General features: G+C 33.5%; 1 protein-coding gene and 1 long non-coding RNA gene across 3 annotated transcripts in view; one reads left to right on the top strand and one right to left on the bottom strand.

Moving 5' to 3' along the window:
• The window catches only part of LOC136271989 (S-adenosylmethionine synthase-like), a 166,498-nt gene that overhangs the window by 128,677 nt on the left and 25,733 nt on the right, over positions 1-12,088 (top strand). The window lies entirely within an intron of this gene.
• On the bottom strand, positions 749-10,569 carry LOC136272351 (uncharacterized). 2 transcript variants are annotated; one of them, XR_010710337.1, is made up of 4 exons: positions 9,421-10,569; positions 9,186-9,307; positions 2,208-2,303; positions 749-2,068 (listed from the first exon to the last, which is right to left on the bottom strand). It is a non-coding gene; the product is annotated as an uncharacterized lncRNA (long non-coding RNA). The 2 variants fall into 2 exon arrangements; XR_010710336.1 differs by having other exon boundaries at positions 9,186-10,569.

Raw genomic sequence — 12,088 nt, 5'->3', positions numbered from 1 at the left:
AGTACTGTTATAAAACTGGATTGTACAACTGTTCAGTTGCTTTTAGTATAGCTACCAATTGGTTTGGTTCTTTAGAATAAAGTTGTGTTGCTCTCAGTTGACCATATCGATGGCTTAGGGTTCTGATGTATTTCTATTATGTTGCTCTCAAAGGACAGTGTTAATCGTATTGTGTAACATATGTTTAACTAACGTGTTGCTCTGATTAGATGGTGTCAATTGCCTGAGTTACTATTGTACAATTGGTAGCTCTTCCAATGACATTTGATCAAAAGGCTAGATTACTTATTGAAAACTGTTGTGTTAATCCTAGTGAACTGTATCATTGCCTAAGATGTTATTATGAAATGCCATGTTGGTCTCATTGGATGATAGGAATTTGTTCTTAGTGATTCACATCAATAGCCTAGTGTACTATTGTACAATTATTATGTTTCTCTCAGAGGACTTTATCAATAAGCTAGGGTATCATTCATAACAATATGGTTTTCTTAGGTGAACATATGTGTAGTCTACTGTACTAAGGTGGAATGGTTATGTTCTTACCAGAAGGTTTATTTCACTCAATAGACAGTATTCATAGGTCAGTGTACTGAATAAGACCAGGTAAATAGGTGCTAAGTTGTTGGGTTGCTCTCAGTGGAAAGTTTGAATTGTGTTCAAAAATATTATGAAGAAAGATTTTTTTTTTTTTTTGAGAAATGCTATATTTAATCGCAAAAGTTTGAATTCAATAACAATACATGAGTATTTTCCAACAAGATGATTTATTCATTAAGAATAAACATTATCAACACGTAACAATACAGTAAGCACAACTGAGTAAAACGAAATGTGCTCTCCCTGAAGTTTGCATTATTGAAAAACCCAGCTGTTGGATTAATGTTTTGCATGTTCATGTTAACTGTTTTCAATGTTGCTGGCATGGAGGACGATGTTGTGGCTGTGGAATTTGACGATATGAGAGTTGTGGTCTCATGTGCAGATGGTGACGGTAAGTTTTCAAGTTGAGCCTGATTTTCATGGGTTCGTGGTGGCAAGTTCGAGAACCTGGTCGACAGCGGTGGAAGAGCTACGATCGTAAAAGGGGATGAAGATGCAGACGCCATCGCAGAATGCTTTTTTTTTTTGCTTAGAGGAGAGCGATCTGTTATATGACCTCATTGAACTCTCATTCCTTTGGTTCGACATGAACATGATATGTCGTGCTTCAAATCCCTGATCATTAAGGTAAGTGTTTGCAGTGGCCCGTAAACAGTGGGATGTGTATTTATGCTCCACACCAGCAGCAAAGCAAATCTCCCCGAGAGACTTGTTGAAAGTGCGCTTTGGCAGGGGTTTTGCTGAATACCAAATATCACAATGAACTCTCTCTTATATGTATTGGTTGAAAAGATTTGTAGCATTTGAATCTGTTTTTGACATCAGTAACTTTAAGAGATAAACATGACAGCAGTTTTCATTATCAGTTGCATACATTATCTTGTCTGTATGGCTGTCATCGGCATCTACACCACCTTGATGATTATTTTGTAATGTTTTGTGTTGTAATGCAGCATATTGGCAAGTTTCATCTGTGCAGAAGACAAAGCTGTTATGATTAAACTTATGGTGGAACTCTAAACCTCTGGTAATAAAATTGATGGACAGAAAGTACCATACAGCATGGCGCAAAACCACTGGTGATGATGTGGCACCTTGGAGGTATTTATAAATCTTCTGCAGATCATGTATCTCGATAATATCTTTGTGTGATGTTGGTTTTGACAGATCAAGTCAGGTTCGCTCTTTAAAGAAACCATCCAAGATTCCATTGGCTGTTCTGAACTCCTTGTCATGGACTATATTTACATCTTTCTGAATGTCAGCAAGATGGCGATTTATTGCTCCTTTGATATTGATCAAAGTATTTTTGTGGTACAAAGGCTAAACATCATCATCAACTTTTTCTTTGGGGCTGGCTTCACAATAAAATCACGAGAGATAACTGGCAAGAGTTGACACATTTGCTGTTTGCAGGTCTAATGTTGCACCATTAGTACAGAACCATAGATCTCCATGTTCCAATCTAAAAGGAGTGAGTTGTGTTTTAGAGACTGACATTGTGTAACGTTTGGGGGTCTTGTGTTTGGTTGTGTAAATTCTGCAACAAATCTTGACCCTTAAAGATTTTTATACAAATGTCAAATTGCTGCAAACACATTTACCTTGAAAAATCCCCATGCTGTATTTCTTTTTGTTGATTTTGCTTGCCTGGAGTCGAAAAATTTCTCTATTTCCTCATTTGTAACAGTTTTGAATCTCTGTGGAAAATGTGGTTTGTTTTCATTACTTCAGTTTTGATTTATAGCTCACCTGAGCTGAAAGCTCAAGTGAGCTATTCTGATCACATTCTGTCCATCGTCCGTCTGTAACTTTTTTTAACTTTTAACATTTTGAACTTCTTTTGTAAAATCGCTTCGCCAATTTCAACCAAAATTGGCACAAACCATCCTTATGGGAAGGCAAGTATAAATTGCAGAAATGAAAGACCGATCTTTATTCAAAGGGGAGAAACCTCAAAACTGTAGAAAAAGAGAGTGCATTTTTAAAATTTTGGAAATAATGTTGTTCTTTGTGAATCATATCAATAGCCTAGTGCACTATTTTACAATTATTATGTTTCTCTCAGTGGACCATATCAATAAGCTAGGTCGTCATGGTGAACATAGGAAAAGCTAAGTTTACTATGGTACAATGGTTATGTTCTTACCAGAAAGCGAATATCAAGAGGTAAGTTATACTAATGTACAGCTGCTGTGTTGCTTTCAAGAGACTACTACCAATAACCTAGGGTACTAATATTGATGTTAAGTTGCTCTCAGTGACAGTATCAGTAGCCAAAAATACTAATTTGTAGCTGATATTTTTCACCCAATAGAGCTATCCATAGCCTAGGGTACAGATTAATACCAGGTATATACCTGTTAAGTTCCTTTCAGTGGACTAAAGCAATAACCCAGTGTACTTATTAATATTTGGAATGATGCTTCTATATAGACAGTTTCAATCGCCTGAGGTTCTGGTGCATAGCTGTTGAGTTGCTTTCTGTGAAAAGCATGAATTGTGTCGGGTACTAATGTATAACTGGATTTTTAGCTCACTCTCTGTGGAAAATGTGGTTTGTTTTCATTACTTCAGTTTTGATTTATAGCTCACTTGAGCTGAAAGCTCATGTGAGCTATTCTGATCACATTTTGTCTGTTGCTTGTCTGTTTGTAAACTTTTCATATTTTCAACATCTTCTCCAGAAGCACTGGGCCAATTTCAACGAAACTTGGCACAGAGCATTATTAGGCAAAGGGGATACAAAGTTGTGAAAACTAAGGACCACCTTTTTTTTCAAGAGGAGATAATTAGGAATTATTGAAAAAATTTAAGAACTTTTCAAAAATCTTCTTCTCAAGAACCAATTCGCCAGGAAAGCTAAAACTTGTGTGGAAGCATACTAAGGTAGTATAGATTGTGAAAATCATGACCTTTTAAAGATAGGGTGGGGCCACAATGGTGGGTCGAATTTTTTCATAGGAATATATTGAGTAAATCCTTAAAAATCTTCCTCTCAGAAACTAACCAGTCAGGAAAATTTGTGTGGAAGCATCCTAAGGTAGCAAGGGATAGTTTCGGATAAAGTAACCGTCAATATTTTTGTAAAATTGAAAGTTGCTGTACTTGAAGGCTTATGAGTGTTGCTAAAATTCATGAAATGATTTTTAATGATTTTCATTAGTTAGAGGGGTGTCTCTTGTTGAAATTGATATGCAATATGTAGGCCCCATATGTTAGGTACATGAGAATCAGAAGTAAAATGCAAAACCCGCGGCTATGACTGTTGTGTTGACTTTACACAGTGAAATTGCAAGTTACAGATGGGAGGTAAAATAACACGAAAAGTAGATGGATTGGACATTGTCAACTTTACACCGGTAAGTTTCTGACATGTGATGGTGCAACATGCACGTGGTACGGAATGTCAACCCTTTGCAGGGAATTAGTTGGGGGAGGTCTAAAAAGCTGAAAAATTAGCAAAATATGAAAGGGTTAAAATCTAATAAAAACCAATATGTAGAGAATTTTACAGGTTTTGACTAGTAATTTTCTTCAGAAATTGGTGATTGGCCTTATAAAGAGTGAATTAAAGGTATTTGACCTGAATGGGAACTGAGGAAATTCTAGTTACAGAGTTCCGAAGACACGCATCCCCTGGCTACAATGAATTGTATAAAAAAAAAAACTGTCCTGTGCCACCTTCAAGACAACATGGTATTTTCAGATTTTTCATTTCAGTGTAATTTTGAGTGGATTTTGTACCATAAGTAATATATTTTGTGAAAATGGATGATTTTTTGGCTGTAGATGTCATTACATGATTTATTAGCAAAAATATTCAAGGGGAGTAACTCCCTCTTAAATGTGTAGAATGACCACCACTAGAGTAAATTGGATTAGAGAGTAGGTATTTCATACCCTGGTGCGATTAATAGGCTTCAGTTAATTAATGAGATAAGAATAAATACTTTAAAACAGTTTTGATCAATTGAATCATTAAATTTATGAATTTGCAGCCATTTCGCTGTCTGATTTTATGAAATAACATTAAGCCACCTGACTTATATGACCGAATTTTTTTAAAACAGCATATTTTTATTTCAACTGAACTTTACATGTAGACAGATGCAGTTATCAAATTATACAATATGTCAAAAAAATCAAGTTTTTGCTCCTTCCTATCCATAAATGATATTTTAGATGTATTTATACAGAATTGAAAAAGCCACCCCCTCTTTCCAATGGACTCCATTACCATTACATGTAGGATATGTAAATGTACATTTGACCTTGAAATAACATCTGTATGATAATTACTCTTGAAATGAACAAAAAACAACATATTTGTACCGTTTCATTGTATATATGCATCAAAAATGTAGAAAAATTTGAACATTTTTCATGGAATTCTCATCCGTCCCCAGGTACCCAGGTGTGGTTGAATTTCATTTTAATTAAAAGCAGAAATCACACTTGTAGGTCTTACTAATTTAGCAAAGTTAAAAGGAGACTAGAAACCAGAATATATAAGATATCCACTAAATATGATTATAGGCTTACTTTTTCATGAAAACAAGAAATCAGATGTAGGGCGGCATGTCTTTTAGTGAATAAAAATGCTACAAATCATCCATTTTCCAAAAGAGATCAATTTTAGATATCAGTGATGGTTGTTTTCTATTATGTGTGAAAATGACTCAAGGAAATTGCCACAAGTTTCAGAAAATTAGGTAAAAGTGTTCAAACTAATGCTTCTTGTGAAAATCAAAAGATAGGGGGAGGGTATACATGTAATGGTATTTTTAAGTGATGTGATGCTTTTATCATGATAATATCAAGTAGATGTTTGTAGTATTAAATAAGGTTTCTTTTTTAAGGAGGTTGAACAACAATTGACCTCTAAAAGATTAGATAAAGATGCTTTATTTATGGGGAGCCCTATGAATCTCTGTTAAATAGAGGAAAGTGGAAATGGTGGGTTCACTTAAATGGCCATATTTTTCTTAAACCTCAATGGAATTGGCAAAATGTGGTGTACCTTTTCTAAGAACAGGATAAGCTTTTTAATTTTAAGACAAGATGACTTTTCAGAGAATGTTAGTGTAAGTTAAAGGAAGCAAGGGACAGTTTCGGATAAAGTACCCGTCAATATTTTTGTAAAATTGAAAGTTGCTGTACTTGAAGGCTTATGAGTGTTGCTAAAATTCATGAAATGATTTTTAATGATTATCATTAGTTAGAGGGGTGTCACTTGTTGAAATTGATATGCAATATGTAGGCCCCATATGTTAGGTACATGAGAATCAGAAGTAAAATGCGAAAACCTGCGGCTATGACTGTTGTGTTGACTTTTTTTTTTTTGTAGATTTTATTTTTTCTTGTCATTAAATACAACATATAAACAACATTTTATCAATCAAAATATAATAAATGCGATAATAATGATAGTATTAGCATTGACAAAATTAGCCACAGAACATGTGCTGGTAATAATATAAAATATCTAAATTAGGTCGTATGCATACATCTTTATGAAATGATAGACATTTTCTTTTTTAAGTTACATTTTACGGTACATGTATATTGCTTTAAAAAAAGAAAATAGTGGTAATAATAATAATAAAAATAATAATAGGGTTTATCACCGAGTACTACTAAATAAATTTGAAGAATTCTAACAGTAAATGTAGATATATGCTGTCTATAGGGATCACCACTTCTTCGTTACAGTTCATTCACATACCCTATAGACAGCGCTACTGGAGGACTGGTTTCCTCTCAGTAGATATTTTATCTATAAATGTATAATTTTATATAACATAAGTTTACATATAGTAGTATTTTACATACGAGCAAAATCAGTGATATAACTTGCTCTAGATTTGTACTTCAAACGTAAAACGTAATTTAACAGAGATAATTTGATATGCGTCTTAAGACCTTCTTCGTTTTCATCTATTTTTTCTAATCTACAATACATTTTATACTTATATATTCTCAATGCTATTAAGGATATTAAAAAATTTAATGTTGCAGTTTTTCTATTGTTTTCTAAGTAAAAACCTATAATAATATGTTTCCATTTAACATCAAAAGAAAGAAATTCACTTAATAACCTCCATATCAATAGCACATTTTTACATTCATAAATCAAATGATAACTTGTTTCCATCTTGTTACACATCCTGCACTCTGGTTTCACATCTACCTTCCATTTACATAAATATGCATTATTACACAATATATTATTAAGCAGTCGGTAATTGAAGTCAGATAATTGTTTATCTTCAACTTCTAAAATTTTACCCATTGTTGAGTATCGTGAATTTCAAACTCCTTCGATAGTTTTGTCTGGTAACAAGGTTTTGTAAACTTCTTCTTTATAAAATTTTTGTAAAAAAAATTACATTTTTTTCATATATTTCCTGTAAAGCTGCATAGAATAATGGCCCAATATCCGACCAAAACATTTGATAAAATTCGCTAGATATACCATCAAAGCCAGGAGATTTATCTTTTTTCATTTGAAATACTGCGTCTTTACATTCTTCGTATGAAGGGAATTTATTTAACATCTATATTTGATAAATATTCAATAATATTTTCATTTGGAATGTTTTTAGAAGAATATAGACTTGTATAGAAATTTACCATTTCTCCTATTATAGAGTTTGTTTTGTTTACCGTTTCACCGGTGTGTGACTTTAGTTCTCTAATAACATTCAAAGTTTGATGATGTTTTTCTAAATTTAGAAAATACTTGGAATTTTTTTCACCATTTTCAATCCATCTCGCTTTTGATCTTATCTGTGTTCCTTTTATTTTTTCATCATAAAGTAAATTTAATCTAGCTTCGAGTGATTTCAGTTCCGCGTAGTTAAATTTTTCAGTTGGACCCGTTTCTAGTGCGTCAATTTTTCTTTCAATCAATTTTATATTATCACGAATAGACTTACATTTGTTTTTTGCAAAATATATGGAAAAATCTTTAACTTTTCGTTTAAGAGCTCCCATCTGTCGATTGCACCTAGCGAGTTATCTAAGGTTCGAACAATATTTCTAATGTTACTTTTGTATTCTTCATTTTCGCAATATGATACATTTAATTTCCAATACCCTGGACCTCTGTTATTGTTTAAAATCTTGAGCGTAAATTTCAAAAATCTATGGTCACTCATTCTTTTACCCGAATGCGTTCCTGGGATTTTTCTTAATATAATGTTTTCAATTCTTGGAACAAAATTATTACTAATGAATACATAATCTATTCTGCTTGTAGGAACAAAAATATTTAATTGTTTAATTAAGTTATTTAAAAAACGTGAGCTTTTGTCTTGTTCATTATCTAAACAATTAAAATCCACATAATAATACATTATCACTATCCTTATGTTTATTTATAAAACTTAGAAGCTTTTTAAAAAAATCAATTCTGTTTTGATTATCGTTTGGCGCATAAATATTAACCACAGTGAATTTATAATCATTTATCTCCAAATTCAGCAGTAATTTTCTACCGTCATTGGACCTATTTACATTGTAAACTTGCACATCAATAATTTCTTTAAAAAGAATAGACACTCCTCTACTATAAGTAGAATTACTAAAAGCGTGGTATAATTTACCCCTCCATCCAAAATTATACTTTTTTTCATTTTTTTCAATAAAATGTGTTTCTTGCAAAAAAATGATATCTGTTTTTAACTCATTTTTTTCTTTTTTCATCAGTATTCAACCCCCTTACATTTACTGATAATAATTGCAGATTTTCCATTTAAAAGGTAAACAATATTATTGAAATAATATACCGTCCATTAATTTTGTCGTTCGATGTCCATGTAGGCTTTGCGCGTCAGATTCGGATTCGGAATCAGAAGAGTCCCATCCGGAGAAGGAATCGGAGTCTGACTGTGCACGCATGTCTTTCAGCATTTTCACTATGTCACGTTGTTTAGAGCTCTCCTTCGGTTGCTGAGTTTGTTTCGGTCGGCTCCACTGCTCACTTTTTTTTCTCTTTCTGGATTTTTTTGCAACTTTAGCAATGATTTTGCCTAGCAAATTTTTCCCCGGCCACGCAGCTTGTTTGGTGTTTTCAGTACCAACCCTGTCAAGCCCGGAACCCCATGTATCATTGTATGTTGATTCAACGAAAATAGCATGTTTGTTAGAAGAGCGCAATTTCTCACGAAATCTTTCGACCTGCACACATTTATTTTCAACAACTTCCGTCATCACTGTGTTGTGTTGACTTTACACAGTAAAATTGCAAGTTACAGATGGGAGGTAAAATAACATGAAAAGTAGGTGGATTGAACATTGTCAACTTTACACCAGTAAGTTTCTGACATGTGATGGTGTAACATGCACGCGGTACAGAAGGTCAACCCTTTGCAGGGAATTAGTCACTTTCTTTAAATTAGAAACCTGCGAAATATATATATATATGTATATATTTTACTTAATTTAAGCGTTTTATGTCACAATATGGAGGTATCCCATGCCAGTGATTCAACCTAATATAACAAACAAGTGAATATCTAACATTTTTGTTTTATTTCAGTTCCACTTGGAATGTGAATGAGGTATAAAGAACAAACCCCTTCAACGCCACTGTATCTTCTGCTTGAAGATTCGTCCAGTCTGGCGAACGAAAATGAAAGATGCATTCTCCATCGAATTCTGCTAAGATGTTGAAGTTGTCACACTCAAGACATGAACTCTACCAAGAAGTTTAAGGACAACTTTTACTCAATTGTGTGTCCGTACAGCCAGGGCACCATGCCCTCGTAAACCACTTGTCTAGAACACCAAGTTGCGACATTCTCTGCTTACCTACCGCAGCAATTTGCCATGTAGAAAGGTCCAAATGGCCTGTGTTTGAGAAGAGCTAAAACAGGCAGCATCATTCACGATGGCACGAGCCATCAAGTCTGTTGCTATCTGTGTGCAAAGAGGCTGAAGATGCGGAAATGAAAATGTCCTGTATTTCATGAGAAGATTAAAGATGTTAAACGAAACTATAAGCTGTAATTTTCATTATACTGTATTGATCATAGACGTCACTACAGTAACGTTTTAATTATCGTACTTAATCATGTCACATGCATATCATAACATTGCAAATGATTTATGTAAATCCCATTGGGGCAAGTGGCAATTGACATTTAATCAAAACTTTTTTAGCTCACTGACACGAGGTTGACTGGAGCTTATGTTATACCGTTGGCGTCTGGACGTGGTAAAAGTTTGTGGTGCAGGTCTTGTATCTAAATTATTAATTAACTTACCTTCATCAAACTTGCATGGATGGTGCATCTGGACAAACTAATGAACTTTTAAGACTTGGATGCTGAATCTGGAACTTGAATTCTGGATGTTGGCTTTAAAAATGTTAAGAGCAGAGCAAAGTTTTTGGAGCAGGTGCCATTTGATGACTATATCTTACTTACTACTGGTCCTAACTCCACCATACTTGCATGACAGGTGTGTCTGATGATAGATATGCAGTTGACAGGATCAAATGCTTAATCTGAGCCATAGGTTTCAGATGCTGAATGATGATACATTTAAGGTTTTTGGAGTTGGTTAATTTTTTTTGGAGCAGATGCCCTTTGATGGACACATCTTAGTTTTTGGTTTAGTGTTTATCAAATTTGTATAAATGATGCAGGTTTTGATACTGATGCACTCAACATGTATGGATGCTAAATCTGAACCATATTTTTCGGATTCCGGAGGTTATTATAATGGAGCACGTGTAGATTTTTTGAGTAGTCGAATGTAGGTTTGATATCTGGAGAACAGCTGTCCTGACAAACTTATATGGATCATATAACTTTGAATTTGATACATACGGCTTGCTTCAGAAACAGAGAATGATCTCTTCATTATCAAGGATGCTAAAACAATTGTCCTAAGTACCTCAATCAAACGTGTTTGAAAGATGAGTTTGTTGTTATATAAAATGATTCCTATATTATTGTATTGGATAATATGATACAGTATTGTGTTATATGATACAATTTTGAATAATATAACGTAGTATTGTAAAATAATATAATATTTAAGAAATAAACAGCAATTGAAAATTTTTATCGGACCTGGTTTGTCACGTGATCATATCCTGTGAAGCCCAAAGGGCTTCTCGGAAGACTTGATTACGTACCAACTGAGTTCATATCCCGGTGAACATTTTATTTAACGTTATATAATAAGTGCCCGAGAAAACCATTGTCAACCAACGCGAAGCGGGGGTAAACAATGGTTTTCGAGGGGTGTCAACAGTTACCCTCCCAAATGGGCGCTATTTATTTTATTATAATGAATGTCTTAATTTTAAAGAAAATTTTACTCCATTTAAATAGAAATGAAGTGAATTCTATGGCAATCGGTATATGCGCATAGTTTACGCGCATGTAGCAATTCGTTGGGTTACCCGTTGCCAAGTGTGTTGCTAACGCTCAGGGTAATTGAACGGATTACCAACTGCGTCTAAACCAATCAGATTTTAGTATTTAACATGAAATTATAATAATGCTGATTTTAACTTATATTTACATTTGAAATAGGCAAACCCTTGAGAATTATTAAAATAATCGTGTTTTAATGTTTACAATAATGCAACTGTCAAGTGATAAGCATGTGATAAGCATGTGCGGTAATCATTGTGAAATCATTAAAATGTTCACACAGAATTAAACGTTTCGCTATTCTATATATTCATTTATGTACGCATATTAGCAAATATAAGTATATGAGTATTACAAAATAATATATTATATGATGCAGTTCCGTATCAAGACATATCATTGTAATGTATAATGTGATACAATATTGTATCATATAATAAGGTACGATATTATATGCGTATTTTAAAGTGGTGCGATAGAATGTGATACGTATTAAAGAACAGGGGCGTACAAGGCGTTGTATATCCCCCACTTGAAGCAATGGAGATGAAAGAATTTCAATTGAAGTTTGAATATTAATTTTTGGTTTGTATGCATTGTTTTTAGTATAAATTTCAGGATGAAAGCCAATATTGTGCTTTCGTTCTACAAACACGACAGTTATAGATTTCCAAATAAAGCTGCACAGCGTTTTATGCCAAAATCTTGGTTCATTCACTGTTCTAAATTGCAAAAATTTAGGTATGAATGGGTCCAGTCTCCACCATAAAAGTACTTTTATTTAAAGAATAAGTTTTTAATGAATTTTATTATTGATTTTTCAAAATGAAGTCTAGACCCATAATGGGCCAAATTCGTGGGTTTCACCAAAAAAGTTTTACTGTATTAAATATTGTCAAGCAGTTAAATTTATTCACCTATACCCTAATGTGTCAACTTAGCTCACTAGGATAGGCGGAGGCTTGCACCCCATTCTTCTCGATTGAGAGGGTGCTTGAAACGTTAAACGGCGTTTTATATAAAATTCATTTGCTTTTAAGTAAAACATTTTTTGCCTTTTTATTGGGCTATTATGTAAAAAATATCTAACA

The sequence above is a fragment of the Magallana gigas genome, chromosome 10, assembly GCF_963853765.1.
Source record: "Magallana gigas chromosome 10, xbMagGiga1.1, whole genome shotgun sequence".
Lineage (NCBI taxonomy): Eukaryota > Metazoa > Mollusca > Bivalvia > Ostreida > Ostreidae > Magallana > Magallana gigas.
Note: the sequence above shows the minus strand (reverse complement) of the source record. Positions and strands in the feature narration are given on the sequence as shown.